Source organism: Anopheles funestus, unplaced genomic scaffold (genome assembly GCF_943734845.2).
Source record: "Anopheles funestus unplaced genomic scaffold, idAnoFuneDA-416_04 scaffold_127_ctg1, whole genome shotgun sequence".
Lineage (NCBI taxonomy): Eukaryota > Metazoa > Arthropoda > Insecta > Diptera > Culicidae > Anopheles > Anopheles funestus.
In genome coordinates, this window is record NW_026045282.1 from 56,681 (window position 1) to 67,927 (window position 11,247).

Genomic DNA, 11,247 nt, shown 5'->3' on the forward strand with positions numbered 1-11,247 from the left:
ACTTTTTCGAAAAAACCTAACTTTTTCATAAAAACCTAACTTATACCAAAACTAACTTTTTCGAAAAAACCTAACTTATACCAAAACTAACTTTTTCTTAAAAACCTAACTTATACCAAAACTAACTTTTTCTAAAAAAACCTTACTTATACCAAAACTAACTTTTTCGAAAAAACCTAATTTATACCAAAACTAACTTTTTCGAAAAAACCTAACTTATACCAAAACTAACTTTTTCGAAAAAACCTAACTTATACCAAAACTAACTTTTTCGAAAAAACCTAACTTATACCAAAACTAACTTTTTCGAAAAAACCTAACTTATACCAAAACTAACTTTTTCTAAAAAACCTAACTTTTTCTAAAAAACCTAACTTTTACCAAAACTAACTTTTTCTAAAAAACCTTACTTATACCAAAACTAACTTTTTCTAAAAAAACCTAACTTATACCAAAACTAACTTTTTCGAAAAAACCTAACTTATACCAAAACTAACTTTTTCGAAAAAACCTAACTTATACCAAAACTAACTTTTTCGAAAAAACCTAACTTATACCAAAACTAACTTTTTCGAAAAAACCTAACTTATACCAAAACTAACTTTTTCGAAAAAACCTAACTTATACCAAAACTAACTTTTTCGAAAAAACCTAACTTATACCAAAACTAACTTTTTCGAAAAAACCTAACTTTTTCTAAAAAACCTTACTTATACCAAAACTAACTTTTTCGAAAAAACCTAACTTATGCCAAAACTAACTTTTTCGAAAAAACCTAATTTATACCAAAACTAACTTTTTCGAAAAAACCTAACTTATACCAAAACTAACTTTTTCGAAAAAACCTAACTTTTTCTAAAAAACCTTACTTATACCAAAACTAACTTTTTCTAAAAAAACCTAACTTATACCAAAACTAACTTTTTCGAAAAAACCTAACTTATACCAAAACTAACTTTTTCGAAAAAACCTAACTTATACCAAAACTAACTTTTTCGAAAAAACCTAACTTATACCAAAACTAACTTTTTCGAAAAAACCTAACTTTTTCTAAAAAACCTTACTTATACCAAAACTAACTTTTTCTAAAAAAACCTAACTTATACCAAAACTAACTTTTTCGAAAAAACCTAACTTATACCAAAACTAACTTTTTCTAAAAAACCTAACTTATACCAAAACTAACTTTTTCTTAAAAACCTAACTTATACCAAAACTAACTTTTTCGAAAAAACCTAACTTTTTCTAAAAAACCTTACTTATACCAAAACTAACTTTTTCTAAAAAACCTAACTTATACCAAAACTAACTTTTTCGAAAAAACCTAACTTATACCAAAACTAACTTTTTCGAAAAAACCTAACTTATAACAAAACTAACTTTTTCGAAAAAACCTAACTTATACCAAAACTAACTTTTTCGAAAAAACCTAACTTATACCAAAACTAACTTTTTCGAAAAAACCTAACTTATACCAAAACTAACTTTTTCGAAAAAACCTAACTTTTTCTAAAAAACCTTACTTATACCAAAACTAACTTTTTCTAAAAAAACCTAACTTATACCAAAACTAACTTTTTCGAAAAAACCTAACTTATACCAAAACTAACTTTTTCGAAAAAACCTAACTTATACCAAAACTAACTTTTTCGAAAAAACCTAACTTATACCAAAACTAACTTTTTCGAAAAAACCTAACTTATACCAAAACTAACTTTTTCGAAAAAACCTAACTTTTTCTAAAAAACCTTACTTATACCAAAACTAACTTTTTCTAAAAAAACCTAACTTATACCAAAACTAACTTTTTCGAAAAAACCTAACTTATACCAAAACTAACTTTTTCGAAAAAACCTAACTTATACCAAAACTAACTTTTTCGAAAAAACCTAACTTATACCAAAACTAACTTTTTCTAAAAAAACCTAACTTATACCAAAACTAACTTTTTCGAAAAAACCTAACTTATACCAAAACTAACTTTTTCTAAAAAACCTAACTTATACCAAAACTAACTTTTTCTTAAAAACCTAACTTATACCAAAACTAACTTTTTCGAAAAAACCTAACTTTTTCTAAAAAACCTAACTTATACCAAAACTAACTTTTTCGAAAAAACCTAACTTATACCAAAACTAACTTTTTCGAAAAAACCTAACTTATACCAAAACTAACTTTTTCGAAAAAACCTAACTTATACCAAAACTAACTTTTTCGAAAAAACCTAACTTATACCAAAACTAACTTTTTCGAAAAAACCTAACTTATACCAAAACTAACTTTTTCGAAAAAACCTAACTTATACCAAAACTAACTTTTTCGAAAAAACCTAACTTTTTCTAAAAAACCTTACTTATACCAAAACTAACTTTTTCTAAAAAAACCTAACTTATACCAAAACTAACTTTTTCGAAAAAACCTAACTTATACCAAAACTAACTTTTTCGAAAAAACCTAACTTATACCAAAACTAACTTTTTCGAAAAAACCTAACTTATACCAAAACTAACTTTTTCGAAAAAACCTAACTTATACCAAAACTAACTTTTTCGAAAAAACCTAACTTATACCAAAACTAACTTTTTCGAAAAAACCTAACTTATACCAAAACTAACTTTTTCGAAAAAACCTAACTTTTTCTAAAAAACCTTACTTATACCAAAACTAACTTTTTCTAAAAAAACCTAACTTATACCAAAACTAACTTTTTCGAAAAAACCTAACTTATACCAAAACTAACTTTTTCGAAAAAACCTAACTTATACCAAAACTAACTTTTTCGAAAAAACCTAACTTATACCAAAACTAACTTTTTCGAAAAAACCTAACTTATACCAAAACTAACTTTTTCTAAAAAACCTAACTTATACCAAAACTAACTTTTTCGAAAAAACCTAACTTATACCAAAACTAACTTTTTCGAAAAAACCTAACTTATACCAAAACTAACTTTTTCTCAAAAACCTAACTTATACCAAAACTAACTTTTTCGAAAAAACCTAACTTATAAAAAAACTAACTTTTTCAAAAAAACCAAACTTATACCAAAACTAACTTTTTCTAAAAAACCTAACTTTTTCTCAAAAACCTAACTTATACCAAAACTAACTTTTTCTTAAAAACCTAACTTTTTCTTAAAAATCTAACTTTTTCTTAAAAACCTAACTTATACCAAAACTAACTTTTTCGAAAAAACCTAACTTATACCAAAACTAACTTTTTCTTAAAAACCTAACATATACCAAATCTAACTTTTTCTTAAAAACCGAACTTTTTCGAAAAAACCTAACTTTTACCAAAACTAACTTTTTCGAAAAAACCTAACTTTTTCTAAAAAACCTAACTTATACCAAAACTAACTTTTTCATAAAAACCTAACTTATACCAAAACTAACTTTTTCTAAAAAACCTTACTTTTTCGAAAAAACCTAACTTATACCAAAACTAACTTTTTCGAAAAAACCTAACTTTTTCATAAAAACCTAACTTATACCAAAACTAACTTTTTCGAAAAAACCTTACTTATACCAAAACTAACTTTTTCTTAAAAACCTAACTTTTAACAAAACTAACTTTTTCGAAAAAACCTAACTTTTTCATAAAAACCTAACTTATACCAAAACTAACTTTTTCTAAAAAACCTAACTTTTACCAAAACTAACTTTTTCGAAAAAACCTAACTTATACCAAAACTAACTTTTTCATAAAAACCTAACTTATACCAAAACTAACTTTTTCGAAAAAACCTAACTTTTTCATAAAAACCTAACTTTTACCAAAACTAACTTTTTCGAAAAAACCTAACTTTTTCATAAAAACCTAACTTATACCAAAACTAACTTTTTCGAAAAAACCTTACTTATACCAAAACTAACTTTTTCGAAAAAACCTAACTTTTACCAAAACTAACTTATTCTAAAAAACCTAACTTTTTCTCAAAAACCTAACTTATACCAAAACTAACTTTTTCTTAAAAACCTAACTTTTTCTTAAAAATCTAACTTTTTCTTAAAAACCTAACTTATACCAAAACTAACTTTTTCGAAAAAACCTAACTTATACCAAAACTAACTTTTTCTAAAAAATCTTACTTTTTCGAAAAAACCTAACTTTTACCAAAACTAACTTTTTCTAAAAAACCTAACTTATACCAAAATTAACTTTTTCTTAAAAACCTAACTTATACCAAAACTAACTTTTTCGAAAAAACCTAACTTATACCAAAACTAACTTTTTCTTAAAAACCTAACTTATACCCAAACTAACTTTTTCGAAAAAACCTAACTTATACCAAAACTAACTTTTTCTAAAAAACCTTACTTTTTCGAAAAAACCTAACTTTTACCAAAACTAACTTTTTCGAAAAAACCTAACTTTTTCATAAAAACCTAACTTATACCAAAACTAACTTTTTCTAAAAAACCTAACTTATACCAAAACTAACTTTTTCTAAAAAACCTAACTTATACCAAAACTAACTTTTAAGAAAAAACCTAACTTATACCAAAACTAACTTTTTCGAAAAAACCTAACTTATACCAAAACTAACTTTTTCGAAAAAACCTAACTCATACCAAAACTAACTTTTTCGAAAAAACCTAACTTATAAAAAAACTAACTTTTTCGAAAAAACCTAACTTATACCAAAACTCACTTTTTCTAAAAAACCTAACTTATACCAAAACTAACTTTTTCGAAAAAACCTAACTTATACCAAAACTAACTTTTTCGAAAAAACCTAACTTATACCAAAACTAACTTTTTCGAAAAAACCTAACTTATACCAAAACTAACTTTTTCGAAAAAACCTAACTTATACCAAAACTAACTTATTCTAAAAAACCTAGCTTTTTCTCAAAAACCTAACTTATACCAAAATTAACTTTTTCTTAAAAACCTAACTTTTTCTAAAAAACCTAACTTATACCAAAACTAACTTTTTCGAAAAAACCTAACTCATATCAAAACTAACTTTTTCGAAAAAACCTAACTTATACCAAAACTCACTTTTTCTAAAAAACCTAACTTATACCAAAACTAACTTTTTCGAAAAAACATAACTTATACCAAAACTAACTTTTTCGAAAAAACCTAACTTTTACCAAAACTAACTTATTCTAAAAAACCTAGCTTTTTCTCAAAAACCTAACTTATACCAAAATTAACTTTTTCTTAAAAACCTAACTTTTTCTAAAAAACCTAACTTATACCAAAACTAACTTTTTCGAAAAAACCCAACTTATACCAAAACTAACATTTTCATAAAAACCTAACTTATACCAAAACTAACTTTTTCTAAAAAACCTTACTTTTTCGAAAAAACCTAACTTCTACCAAAACTAACTTTTTCGAAAAAACCAAACTTTTTCATAAAAACCTAACTTATACCAAAACTAACTTTTTCTTAAAAACCTAACTTATACCAAAACTAACTTTTTCTTAAAAACCTAACTTTTACCAAAACTAACTTTTTCGAAAAAACCTAACTTTTTCATAAAAACCTAACTTATACCAAAACTAACTTTTTCTAAAAAAACCTAACTTTTACCAAAACTAACTTTTTCGAAAAAACCTAACTTATACCAAAACTAACTTTTTCTAAAAAACCTAACTTTTTCTTAAAAACCTAACTTATACCAAAACTCACTTTTTCTCAAAAACCTAACTTTTTCTAAAAAACCTAACTTATACCAAAACTAACTTTTTCGAAAAAACCTAACTTTTACCAAAACTAACTTATTCTAAAAAACCTAGCTTTTTCTCAAAAACCTAACTTATACCAAAATTAACTTTTTCTTAAAAACCTAACTTTTTCTAAAAAACCTAACTTATACCAAAACTAACTTTTTCGAAAAAACCTAACTTATACCAAAACTAACTTTTTCATAAAAACCTAACTTATACCAAAACTAACTTTTTCTAAAAAACCTTACTTTTTCGAAAAAACCTAACTTCTACCAAAACTAACTTTTTCGAAAAAACCTAACTTTTTCATAAAAACCTAACTTATACCAAAACTAACTTTTTCGAAAAAACCTTACTTATACCAAAACTAACTTTTTCTTAAAAACCTAACTTTTAACAAAACTAACTTTTTCGAAAAAACCTAACTTTTTCATAAAAACCTAACTTATACCAAAACTAACTTTTTCTAAAAAACCTAACTTTTACCAAAACTAACTTTTTCGAAAAAACCTAACTTATACCAAAACTAACTTTTTCATAAAAACCTAACTTATACCAAAACTAACTTTTTCGAAAAAACCTAACTTTTTCATAAAAACCTAACTTATACCAAAACTAACTTTTTCGAAAAAACCTAACTTATACCAAAACTAACTTTTTCTTAAAAACCTAACTTATACCAAAACTAACTTTTTCTAAAAAAACCTTACTTATACCAAAACTAACTTTTTCGAAAAAACCTAATTTATACCAAAACTAACTTTTTCGAAAAAACCTAACTTATACCAAAACTAACTTTTTCGAAAAAACCTAACTTATACCAAAACTAACTTTTTCGAAAAAACCTAACTTATACCAAAACTAACTTTTTCGAAAAAACCTAACTTATACCAAAACTAACTTTTTCTAAAAAACCTAACTTTTTCTAAAAAACCTAACTTTTACCAAAACTAACTTTTTCTAAAAAACCTTACTTATACCAAAACTAACTTTTTCGAAAAAACCTAACTTATACCAAAACTAACTTTTTCTAAAAAACCTAACTTATACCAAAACTAACTTTTTCTTAAAAACCTAACTTTTTCTTAAAAATCTAACTTTTTCTTAAAAACCTAACTTATACCAAAACTAACTTTTTCGAAAAAACCTAACTTATACCAAAACTAACTTTTTCTTAAAAACCTAACTTATACCAAAACTAACTTTTTCTTAAAAACCTAACTTTTTCGAAAAAACCTAACTTTTTCGAAAAAACCTAACTTTTACCAAAACTAACTTTTTCGAAAAAACCTAACTTATAAAAAAACTAACTTTTTCGAAAAAACCTAACTTATACCAAAACTCACTTTTTCTAAAAAACCTAACTTTTTCTAAAAAACCTAACTTTTACCAAAACTAACTTTTTCTAAAAAACCTAACTTATACCAAAACTAACTTTTTCGAAAAAACCTAACTTTTTCTTAAAAACCTAACTTATACCAAAACTAACTTTTTCTTAAAAACCTAACTTATACCAAAACTAACTTTTTCGAAAAAACCTAACTTTTTCGAAAAAACCTAACTTTTACCAAAACTAACTTTTTCGAAAAAACCTAACTTATAAAAAAACTAACTTTTTCTAAAAAACCTAACTTATACCAAAACTAACTTTTTCGAAAAAACCTAACTTTTTCGAAAAAACCTAACTTATACCAAAACTAACTTTTTCGAAAAAACCTAACTTATACCAAAACTAACTTTTTCGAAAAAACCTAACTTATACCAAAACTAACTTTTTCTTAAAAACCTAACTTATACCAAAACTAACTTTTTCGAAAAAACCTAACTTATACCAAAAATAACTTTTTCTAAAAAACCTAACTTATACCAAAACTAACTTTTTCGAAAAAACCTAACTTATACCAAAACTAACTTTTTCGAAAAAACCTAACTTATACCAAAACTAACTTTTTCTCAAAAACCTAACTTATACCAAAACTAACTTTTTCGAAAAAACCTAACTTTTTCTAAAAAACCTAACTTTTACCAAAACTAACTTATTCTAAAAAACCTAACTTTTTCTCAAAAACCTAACTTATACCAAAACTAACTTTTTCTTAAAAACCTAACTTTTTCTTAAAAATCTAACTTTTTCTTAAAAACCTAACTTATACCAAAACTAACTTTTTCGAAAAAACCTAACTTATACCAAAACTAACTTTTTCTTAAAAACCTAACTTATACCAAAACTAACTTTTTCGAAAAAACCGAACTTTTTCGAAAAAACCTAACTTTTACCAAAACTAACTTTTTCGAAAAAACCTAACTTTTTCTAAAAAACCTAACTTATACCAAAACTAACTTTTTCATAAAAACCTAACTTATACCAAAACTAACTTTTTCTAAAAAACCTTACTTTTTCGAAAAAACCTAACTTATACCAAAACTAACTTTTTCGAAAAAACCTAACTTTTTCATAAAAACCTAACTTATACCAAAACTAACTTTTTCGAAAAAACCTTACTTATACCAAAACTAACTTTTTCTTAAAAACCTAACTTTTAACAAAACTAACTTTTTCGAAAAAACCTAACTTTTTCATAAAAACCTAACTTATACCAAAACTAACTTTTTCTAAAAAACCTAACTTTTACCAAAACTAACTTTTTCGAAAAAACCTAACTTATACCAAAACTAACTTTTTCATAAAAACCTAACTTATAAGAAAACTAACTTTTTCGAAAAAACCTAACTTTTTCATAAAAACCTAACTTATACCAAAACTAACTTTTTCGAAAAAACCTAACTTTTTCATAAAAACCTAACTTATACCAAAACTAACTTTTTCGAAAAAACCTTACTTATACCAAAACTCACTTTTTCGAAAAAACCTAACTTTTACCAAAACTAACTTATTCTAAAAAACCTAACTTTTTCTCAAAAACCTAACTTATACCAAAACTAACTTTTTCTTAAAAACCTAACTTTTTCTTAAAAATCTAACTTTTTCTTAAAAACCTAACTTATACCAAAACTAACTTTTTCGAAAAAACCTAACTTATACCAAAACTAACTTTTCTTAAAAACCTAACTTATACCAAAACTAACTTTTTCTTAAAAACCTAACTTTTTCGAAAAAACCTAACTTTTACCAAAACTAACTTTTTCGAAAAAACCTAACTTTTTCTAAAAAACCTAACTTATACCAAAACTAACTTTTTCATAAAAACCTAACTTATACCAAAACTAACTTTTTCTAAAAAACCTTACTTTTTCGAAAAAACCTAACTTATACCAAAACTAACTTTTTCGAAAAAACCTAACTTTTTCATAAAAACCTAACTTATACCAAAACTAACTTTTTCGAAAAAACCTAACTTATACCAAAACTAACTTTTTCTTAAAAACCTAACTTATACCAAAACTAACTTTTTCGAAAAAACCTAACTTATACCAAAACTAACTTTTTCGAAAAAACCTAATTTATACCAAAACTAACTTTTTCGAAAAAACCTAACTTATACCAAAACTAACTTTTTCGAAAAAACCTAACTTATACCAAAACTAACTATTTCGAAAAAACCTAACTTATACCAAAACTAACTTTTTCAAAAAAACCTAACTTTTTCTAAAAAACCAAACTTTTACCAAAACTAACTTTTTCTAAAAAACCTTACTTATACCAAAACTAACTTTTTCTAAAAAAACCTAACTTATACCAAAACTAACTTTTTCGAAAAAACCTAACTTATACCAAAACTAACTTTTTCGAAAAAACCTAACTTATACCAAAACTAACTTTTTCTTAAAAACCTAACTTATACCAAAACTAACTTTTCGAAAAAACCTAACTTATACCAAAACTAACTTTTTTGAAAAAACCTAACTTATACCAAAACTAACTTTTTCGAAAAAACCTAACTTTTTCTAAAAAACCTAACTTTTACCAAAACTAACTTATTCTAAAAAACCTAACTTTTTCTTAAAAACCTAACTTATACCAAAACTAACTTTTTCTTAAAAACCTTACTTTTTCTAAAAAACCAAACTTTTACCAAAACTAACTTTTTCTAAAAAACCTTACTTATACCAAAACTAACTTTTTCTAAAAAAACCTAACTTATACCAAAACTAACTTTTTCTTAAAAACCTAACTTTTTCTTAAAAACCTAACTTATACCAAAACTAACTTTTTCTTAAAAACCTTACTTTTTCTTAAAAACCTAACTTATACCAAAACTAACTTTTTCGAAAAAACCTAACTTATACCAAAACTAACTTTTTCTTAAAAACCTAACTTATACCAAAACTAACTTTTTCTCAAAAACCTAACTTATACCAAAACTAACTTTTTCGAAAAAACCTAACTTTTACCAAAACTAACTTATTCTTAAAAACCTAATTTATACCAAAACTAACTTTTTCGAAAAAACCTAACTTATACCAAAACTAACTTTTTCTTAAAAACCTTACTTTTTCGAAAAAACCAAACTTATACCAAAACTAACTTTTTCTAAAAAACCAAACTTATACCAAAACTAACTTTTTCTCAAAAACCTAACTTATACCAAAACTAACTTTTTCGAAAAAACCTAACTTTTTCTTAAAAATCTAACTTTTTCTTAAAAACCTAACTTATACCAAAACTAACTTTTTCGAAAAAACTTAACTTATACCAAAACTAACTTTTTCTAAAAAACCAAACTTATACCAAAACTAACTTTTTCTCAAAAACCTAACTTATACCAAAATTAACTTTTTCTTAAAAACCTAACTTTTTCTTAAAAACCTAACTTATACCAAAACTAACTTTTTCTTAAAAACCTTACTTTTTCTCAAAAACCTAACTTATACCAAAACTAACTTTTTCTTAAAAACCTAACTTTTTCTTAAAAACCTAACTTATACCAAAACTAACTTTTTCGAGAAAACCTAACTTATACCAAAACTAACTTTTTCGAAAAAACCTAACTTATACCAAAACTAACTTTTTCTTAAAAACCTAACTTATACAAAAACTAACTTTTTCTTAAAAACCTAACTTTTTCTAAAAAACCTTACTTATACCAAAACTAACTTTTTCGAAAAAACCTAACTTATGCCAAAACTAACTTTTTCGAAAAAACCTAATTTATACCAAAACTAACTTTTTCGAAAAAACCTAACTTATACCAAAACTAACTTTTTCTTAAAAACCTTACTTTTTCGAAAAAACCAAACTTATACCAAAACTAACTTTTTCTAAAAAACCAAACTTATACCAAAACTAACTTTTTCTCAAAAACCTAACTTATACCAAAACTAACTTTTTCTTAAAAACCTAACTTTTTCTTAAAAATCTAACTTTTTCTTAAAAACCTAACTTATACCAAAACTAACTTTTTCGAAAAAACTTAACTTATACCAAAACTAACTTTTTCTTAAAAACCTAACTTATACCAAAACTAACTTTTTCGAAAAAACCTAACTTATACCAAAACTAACTTTTTTGAAAAAACCTAACTTATACCAAAACTAACTTTTTCGAAAAAACCTAACTTTTTCTAAAAAACCTAACTTTTACCAAAACTAACTTATTCTAAA